Raw genomic sequence first — 9,641 nt, 5'->3', positions numbered from 1 at the left:
GGAAGCAGGAGCTCAACTGCTTGAGGCACATCTGCTCCTCAGTTTGGATTTAATTAGTTCGTTTTCTAGTTTCCTAAGGTGGAAGCTTATATTATTGATTTTAGACCTTTCTTTTCTTATATATGCATTCAATGCTATAAATTTCCCTCTAAGTACTGCTTTTCTGCATCCCAAACATTTTGATGAGATGTATTTCATTTTCACTTATATTTAGTTCAAAATATTTTTAAATTTCTCTTGAAACTTCTTTGATCCATGTGCTATTTAGAAGTGTGTTGTCTGTCTTTTTAAAAAATGATAGTAATAACCTCTGTCTCACAGAGTCACAGTACGATGAGATAAAAGGAATATAAAGATGTTTTTAAAAATTGTTGTAGATTTTTATATTGGTTGCAAGAAAGATATGCACTGGGATTTTTTCAGGTATTGGATAGTTTATTAAAAGGATACTCATGGACATTTTTTAAAAACAAAAAAGACCTCTCAGCCATAAATCCAGGCCAACCAAGAAATCAAGAAGTAGCAAAATTGCTGGGTCACACAGGAAGAATGGAAATCTGAATACAAGTGAATTTCATAGAGACTATAACATGGTTTTTGAACTGGAAGTTTCTACAGGGACAAGAACAGATAAAACATCCTCTCAGCAGCAAGAGCATGACAATTTTTCCTGAATGCGCTACAATTTACATTACATCTTTTCTGGCTTTGTTCCTTATCTCCAGCTACCACTAACTGACTTCCTGATATAGTTCAAACACCAGACAAATTTTTGCTATCTCCCTTTCCATTGAAAGCCAGCTAGGCAAAACAGTTGGAAGTTCTTGGATCAGAGACACTCCCCTGGTCCAGTCAGTGAGGAGTCATGAAGATAGAGTAAAAAACAATGCTATTAAGGAAGCGGACTTGGCCCAGTGGATAGGGCGTCTGTCTACCACATGGGAGGTCCGCGGTTCAAATCCCGGGCCTCCTTGACCTGTGTGGAGCTGGCCTATGCGCAGTGCTGATGCATGCAAGGAGTGCCCTGCCATGCAGGGGTGCCCCCCGCATAGGGGAGCCCCATGTGCAAGGAGTCCTCCCCATAAGGAGAGCTGCCCAGCGCGAAAGAAAGTGCAGCCTTCCCACGAATGGCGCCATCCACATGGAGAGTTGATGTAGCAAGATGATGCAACAAAAAGAAACGCAGATTCCCATTCCGCTGACAACAGAAGGGGACAAAGAAGACGACGCAGCAAATAGACACAGAGAACAGACAACTGGGGCGGGGGGAAGAGGAGAAAAAAAAAAAAAAAAATCTTTAAAAAAACCCAAAAAAACAACAATGCTATTTCAAGTATACCTCTGAGATATTGAGGGTTTGGTTCCAGACCACCACAATGAAGCACATATTGCAATAAAGCAAGTCACAAATTTTTGGTTTCCCAGTGCATATAAAAGTTATGTTTATACTACACTGTAGTCTATTAAGTATGCAATAGTATTTTGTCATAAAAAACTATGTACATACCTTAATTCAAAAATATTTTATTGCTAAAAAATGCTAACCATCATCTGGGCTTTCAGCAAGTCATAATCTTTTTGTTGGTGAAGGGTCTTGCCTTGATGTCAATGGCTGTTGATGGATCAGGATGGTGGTTGCTGAAGGCTGGGGTGACTGTGGCAATTTCTTAAAATAAGACAACAGTGAAGTTTGCTGCATTGATTGATTCTTCCTTTCACAAAAGATTTCTCTGTATCATGCAATGTTGTTTGATAGCATTTTACCCACAGGTGGAACTTCTTTCAAAATTGGAGTCAATCCTTTCAAACCCTGCTGCTGCTTTATCAACAAGTTTATGTACTATTCTAAATCCTTTGTTGTCCTTTCAACAATGTTTGCAGCATCTTCACCAGGAGTAGATTCTATCTCAAGAAACCATTTTCTTTGTTCATCCATAAGAAGCACTCTTCATCTGTTAAAAATTTATCATATGATTCAGCAAGTCAGTCATACTGTCAGGGTCTACTTTTAATTCTGCTTCTATTGCTTTTTTTTTTTTTAATTGTTTTTTTGAAGATACAGAGATCACAAAAAATATTACATTAAAAAACATAAGAGGTTCCCATATACCCCACACCCCACCCCACCCCCACTCCTCCCACATCAACAACTTCTTTCATCATTGCAGCACATTCATTGCATTTGGTGAATACATTTTGGAGCACTGCTGCACTTCATGGATTATAGTTTACATTGTAGTTTACACTCTTCCCCAGTACTTTCAGTAGGTTATGGCAGGATATATAATGTCCAGCATCTGTCCCTACAATATCATTTTGGACAACTCCAAGTCCCCAAAATGCCCCCACATCACATCTCTTCTTCCCTTTCTCTGCCCTCAGCAACTACCATGACCACTTTCTCCACATCAATGCTACAGTTTCTTCCATTACTGGTCACAATAATTCTATAGTAGAATAGCAGTAAGTCCACTCTAGTCCATATTCTATTCCTCCATCCTCTGGACCCTGCCACCACATCTGCAGTCATTTTTTTCCCCTGAAGTCTTGAACCCGTAAAGACATCCATGAGGTTGGTTGATATTTTAACCTCAGCCCATGAATCATGAATGTTCTTACTGACATCAAGAATGGTGAGCCCTTCCTAAAAGGTTTTCAATTTACTTTGTTCGGATCCATGAGGAGAATCACTATCTACATTAGCTATAGTCTTTCAAAATGTATATCTTAAATAATAAGATTTGAAAGTCTAAATGGTTCCTCATCTATGGGATGCAAAATGGATGTTCAGAGTTCTTGGGTGACCAGGTGCATTGTGAATGAGTAGTAATATTTTAGAAGGAATCTTTTTTTTTCTCAGCAGTCAGTCTCAACAATGAGCTGAAAATATTTCGTAAATGGTGTTGTAAACAGATGTGCTGTCATCCAGGCTTTATTGTTCCATTTATAGAGCAAAGGCAGAGTGGATTTAGCATAATTCGTAAGGGCCCTAAGATTTCCAGAATGGTAAATGAATATTGACTTCAACTTAAAGTCAATGGCTGCACTATCCCCTAATAAGAGAGTCAGCCTGTCCTTTGAAGTTTTGCAGCCAGGCATTGACTTCTCCTAGATGGCATCTTCTTCCAATAAAAGACTGTTTCATATACATTGAAAATATGTTGTTTAGTGTAGCCACCTTCATCAATTATCTTAGTTTTATCTTTGATAACTTGCTTAGTTCAAATTGATATCAAGAAAAACAAAAAAAAAGATAAAAAAAAACAATAAAAAAAAATAAAAAAAAAAAAAAAAAAAAAAAAAAATACATAAAAAAAAAAGTAAAAGAAAAATAAAGATTATATAAAAAAGAAAAAAAATAAAAAAAAAAGAAAAAGAAAAAAAGAAAAAAGAGAATAATAAAAAAAAAAAGATAAAAGAAAAAAGAAATGTAAGAAAAGAGAAAAGAAAAAAAATAATAAAAGAGATAGCTTCTACATCAGCACTTGCTGCTTCATTTTGCACTTTCAAGTTATGGAGATGGCTCCTTTCTTTAAACCTCATGGGCCAACCTCTGCTAGCTTCAAATTTTCTTCTACAGCTTCCTCACCTCTCTCAGCCTTCATAGAATGGAAGAGAGTTAAGGCCTTGCTCTGGATTAAGTTTTGACTTAGGAGCTTCTGTCACTAGTTTGATAGCTCTTGTGGCTAGTTTTGTGGCTATCTAGACCACTAAAACTTTCTCCATATCAGCAAAAAGGTTTATTTGCTTTCTTATCATTTGTGTGTTCACTGGAGTAGTCTTTTAATTTCCTTCAGGAATTTTTACTTTGCATTCACAACTTGGCTATTTGGTGTAAGAGGTTTACCTTTCAGCCTGTCAAGGCTTTCAAAGTGCCTTCCTCACTAAGCTTAATCATTTCTAGCTTTTAATTCTAAGTGAGAGATGCACTATTATTCCTTTCACTTAATCGCTTAGTGGCTGTTGTAGGGTTATTAACTAGCCTAATTTCAATATTGTTGTGTTTTAGGGAATAGGGAGACCTGAGGAGAGGGAGAGAGATAGGGATCTGCTTGTCAGTGGAGCAGTCAGAATATATACAACATTTACCAATTAAGTTTGTCACCTTATATGCTGTTCATGGTATCTCAAAACAACTACAATAGAAACATTAACTGTTTCACTGATCACAGATAACCATAACAGATATAATCATAATGAAAGTATTTGAAATATTGCTCACATTATCAAAATGTGGCAAAGAGACACAAAATGAACACATGCTATTGGAAAAATGGCGCCAATAGACTTGTTCACTGTAGGATTGCCACAAACCTTCAATTTGTGAAAAAAAAAATTCAGTATCTGTGAAGCACCATAAAGTTAAGTGCAATACAAGGTATACCTGAATAAACATTCTTATACTGTCTTCTAGTGCATACATGTGAGAATTTCTCTAGAGTATATGCAGCACATACTTGCTAACTTGGTATTTTTGCCAATAAAGTGGCTCTAAATAGTGACTTGAGAATGTTAGGCTTGTGAAAGAACTAACTTTGGCTTCATTGTGGCTTTAATTTTCATTTTCTTAATTACTACTGAAGTTGAGCATTATTTCATGTATTTATGGGCCATTATGCTTCTTTTTCTATGAAATGTCTGTACATTAATTTTGTTTTTCAAATTTCAAGTTTCTTCTTTCTTATTGTTTTGTAGTTCTTTACATATTCTGGATACTAATCGTTTGTCTGGTATGTGTGACAAATATCTTCTCCCAGTTTGTGGCTTTATTTTCATTCTCTTTATGTTGTGGTTTTTAAAATATATATATATTTTATTTATTTCCAAAAGATACATAGATCATACAAAATGTTACATTAAAAAATATAGGGGGAAGCTGCTATGACTCAATCAGTTGGGCTCCCGGCTACCAGATGGGAAGCCCTGGGTTCGCCTCCCGGGGCCTCCTTGTAAAGGCAGGTTCACCCGCACGCCATGGAGAACCACCGGCCTGCAAGCGCCGCAGAGAGCTGACTCAGCAAGGTGATGCAACAAAAAAGGAGACAAGTAAAAGCACAGAAGAGTGTGCAGCAAATGGACACAGAGAGCAAACAACAAGCAAGCCACAAGGAGGGGATAAATTAAAAAAAATAAATAAATACAGACACACAGAAGAACGCACAGCAAATGGACACAGAGAGCAGAGAGCAAGCAAACTGCAAGGGGAGGGGATGGGAATAAATTTTTTTAAAAAATATAGGAGATTCTTATATGCCTCACTCCCCACACCTGCCACTTTTCCCACATCACCTTCAATCATTAGTGTGATACATTCATTGCAATTGATGAATACATTTTGGAGCACAGCTACACAGCATGGATCATAGTTTACACTGTAGTTTACACTCTCCCAGTCCATTCAGTGGGTTATGACAGGATATATAATGTCCTGCATCTGTCCCTGCAATATCATTCAGAACTACTCCAAGTCCCAAAAATACTCCCATATCACACCTCATTTTCCCTCTCCCTGCCTTCATCAAGTCCAGAGGCTCCTGTCTTCACATCAATGATATAATTTCTTCCATTGCTAGAGTCACAATAATTCTATAGTAGAATACCAGTAAGTCCACTCTTGTCCATATTTTATTCCCCAATCCTGAGGACCCTGGGATGGCAATGCCCACTCCACTTGTGAATAGACAGGGGACTTCTATCCCATACGGTTGATGGATGGGACTCTCCTGTCCACAGCTGTAGACTCTCTTGGTTCCTTAGTGTAGTGGTTGTCCATCCTCACCTCCCTGTCAGCTGACCTGGGTATGTCTAAAGAACTGGAAAGTAGGTGCTGTAATTCCTGAGGTTCAGGGCCCAGCTGGTGTATGGATAGTCCAGAGATTCAAGTCTCCTGGGCATACACCAAGCCCAGCACCAACCACAGGTTTAGTAAAAGGGACAGAGAGGCATGTGTAGAGAAGTCACATCTGAGTCCAACTCCATCATACTCAGGAGTACAAATTCCAAAATAGGGCCCACTGGCAAGACACCAAACTCCAGAGCCATCTGTCATGATCACAGGACCTGGGTGTCTTCATAGCCCTCAGGAGCACCACTACCTGGGGTTCTATATACTTTGACTTACTATGAGATCCTACTGAGATGTGCATACGCATGACCAATTTGATGACCTACTGACTCATTTTGAAGTCTCTTAGTCATTTAAACTCATTTGTCTTTACCATTTTTCCCTTTTATTCAACGTCTTTTTCCAGTTGCATCACCAGCCAGTGCTAGGTAGAAATCCTTCAGTGCCAGGGAGGCTCATCCCTGGGAGTCATGTCCCATGCTGGGGGGAAGGTAATGAATTTATATGCTGAGTTTGGCTTAGAGAGTGACCACATTTGAGTAACATGGAGGATCTCAGGAGGTAACTCTAAGTCACCCTGCAACATTTGTCCAAGTTGAAATTTCAAACACAACAGGCTCATAAGCATAGTCATCAGTATCAAGTGCCCATCATTGGACCATCCTTCTTCACTGGCCATTGCCATTGTTGCTGTTCCATTGAGGAATATGGCATATGTTGTGTTTTTTTATTTTCATAATTTTATTGAAGAAATTTATGAATATTTTCTTTTATGGTTAGTCTTTTATTTCTTGTTTAAGACATTCTTCCCCCAAAGGCATAAATATATTTCACCATATTTATCTTCTCTAAGCTTTATAGTTTTACCTTTACATTAAACTTGTAACCTACCTGAAAATTATTTTTGTGTTTGATGTGAGTAAAGGTCCAATCTTTTCCCCAATATAGATAACTGATTATTGCAACATCATTTATTGAAATGGCCATCCTTTCTACTCTGATCTGCAATCCACCTCTCTCAAAGTTCAAGAATCCCTATAGTATAGGTCCATTTTAGAACTTTCTATTTTGTTCAATTCCTCTTATGATCAATCCCAGCTTAATTACTATAGTCTCTATTTTCTTATTATCTGGTAGGACAATGCCCCTGCCCCCACTGTGTTCTTTTTCAGGGTATCTTGGTTATTCTCAAACCTTTGTGTTCCAATACTATATTTTAAAATCATGTCATATCTGTAGAAACATCTGCTGGGATATTAAGACTGCATTAGATAGCAGTCCTGACTGGCTGAAAGTTGGCTTGACCTTTGGCACCACTGTCTTTTTGTGGGGCTATCTCATCAACCAACATAATGAATATGTTTCAGAGTATAAAAAAAGAAATGGGTTGAAATTAACTTTTGAAATATAATATAGTATGCTCCATGTAGTGATTACAGCAGTTTCTCTGTGTTCACCAATCTTTTGCATTATAAATGTAAATGAAAAAGTTGTATGTGACTATATAAAGTCAGGATTTCTGAGTTGCATCATTAAATGAAAAAAGAAAAATATCTCTGTACTTCAGATAATTCATGCTGTGACAACTTATAGAAAATACCAATTTGAGGGTACATTGTTAGAAGTATTTCAGTGTGGAAAATTGGCTTAAATATACAAGTCAGAAACATAATCAATAAATAAGAAGTTCAGTGTAAGTTCAACCTGAAAAAAAAAGACTGCATTAAACTTGTAGATCAAGTTGTAGATAACTAATATTTTTATGATATTGAAATTTTCTATCCATAAAATATAAAGCATGTATTAATTTGTTTGAATCTCCTTTAATATTTATGTAAAGAATAATTCTCATCACAAAAGTCTTGCATATGTTTCATATTTTTTTTTTCATTTAAAGTCATTTATTTCTCTGGTACAAGTGAGAAGGTCACTACAACATTAACATCTTTTCTACAACAATGTAAGTAATATATACTCATCTTAAATTTGTTAGGTCAAAAAACTTAGATTGCAATCATTTTTAAATGTAACAATAAATAAATAAATACTTTAGACTTCTGGGAAGATGGTATCAGAGAAGGTAGGCAGGGCTCAACTCTCACAAAAACAGTGGAGGAAGGTAAAAATATAACTGAGGGATCTGTTATGTGGATCTGCAAATCAGGAGAGTGCTACGCATCCTCCACGAGGGAGCAAGGGAGCTGGAAGAGCCAAAATGAAAACCCTGTATTACTACCCCCACAGCTGGGAATGGTAGCCATCCTCCACCCTCAAAGTGAACAACCTGGATAAAACCCAGGACTCACTGAAGCCACTGGAAAAGTACCTGACAGGACATACATGTGCCAGTCATTGGACAGCATGAAACACCTCTTCAACAGATAAAGCTAAGTAGTGTCTGTGTCAAAACCAGCTGTTCCCTCTAACTCTAGCCCAAACACCTATTGCTAGGGGAAGGGCAAGCCAAATACCACCAAGGAAATCTTGTCTGTTTTCATTTCCTATAGTTCCTCCCTATACAATACCTAAAAGCACAATGCCTCTTCTCATCTCTCTTTCAGCTAGCTATCTTAAGCATACCCACCACCATAGAAAACTGGGATTGGCAATTTTTACCAAACCCCATTATCTATTTCAATCTCTCCCTAAAAGCTAACTAACAGCATAGAAGAAACTAGCTGTGCCTTAGAAGTCCTAAAACAGCGAACAAACTCTGTCTTGCTGCTGTAGCACTGCAAAATCACAGAGCCCTTAACTTGCTAACAGTAGCACAGCATGGGTGGGAGGTGGGGCGGAAACATGCCTCTTTCTCAGGAAAAATGCTCTTTCTATACAAATTGCTCTGGAATAGTCCTAAACAGCATTCAAAACTTGCAAGATGAAGCCCACCAACTTCAGGGGGATGCAGCCTCTGGAGGTACCTGGTCTTTCTTAGTTTCATGATCCAATATGTCATAGATGACCCCTGTTTTTGGATCCACTTACTACCATCTTCTTTATCCTTTTAGTGGTGCCATTTATCTTAAAAAATCTGACTAAGTTTATTTCTTATTTCTTCCAGAATCAATGCCTTCTTTCCAAAACAAGATATTAGTTATGTGGGGATTTCAGCCAGTTCCAACCACAGTGTCAAACCCATCTTCCCTCTACCTCAATAGAATAGCCAGAGAGGTTTACCCACTGTCAACCAGGGACTACTGCCCTAACCAGCAGGAACTAACTACAGAAGAATGATCATAGCCCTTTAGCACCCTCTTAAGAATAAGGGCCTGAACTCTCCAATGGGGAAGTTCAGGCAGGTTAGTACAGGGTAATGGAGAAGAAGATGACCTACAACATGGCTGGCAGAAAACATGGCCAACAGACAACATGGGTGCAAGACCTCACTGGGACCTTGAGTTTAACCTCGAGGTCCCAGTTTCTCTTTCTGGAACCTCACTTGGCCCTGGATATTCCAAAAAAGCCTCATCATTGGCCCCCACCATAGATGGGATAATCAATAACTGCTGGGGCCTCTCCCCTTATCATTAACATGGGAGTGGAATAATTAACCATTTAAAAAGTAATAACATGAGGCAGATCTTGCTGTGTATTTCCATCGTTCTCTCCCACTTCTCAGCAAGCTCTGTTCTTTCCCCCATTTCCCAAATAAATTCTTTTTACTAACCTAACTTAAAAAAAATAAAAGATGAGACTGGGCGAGCATAAAGAGCAATTTGAAAGGTTGCAAAGAAAAGTAAAAGCGCTTATGGGAATAAAAGACACAATATATGAGATTAAAAATACATTAAAGGCA

The sequence above is a fragment of the Dasypus novemcinctus genome, chromosome 13, assembly GCF_030445035.2.
Source record: "Dasypus novemcinctus isolate mDasNov1 chromosome 13, mDasNov1.1.hap2, whole genome shotgun sequence".
NCBI lineage: Eukaryota > Metazoa > Chordata > Mammalia > Cingulata > Dasypodidae > Dasypus > Dasypus novemcinctus.
Note: the sequence above shows the minus strand (reverse complement) of the source record.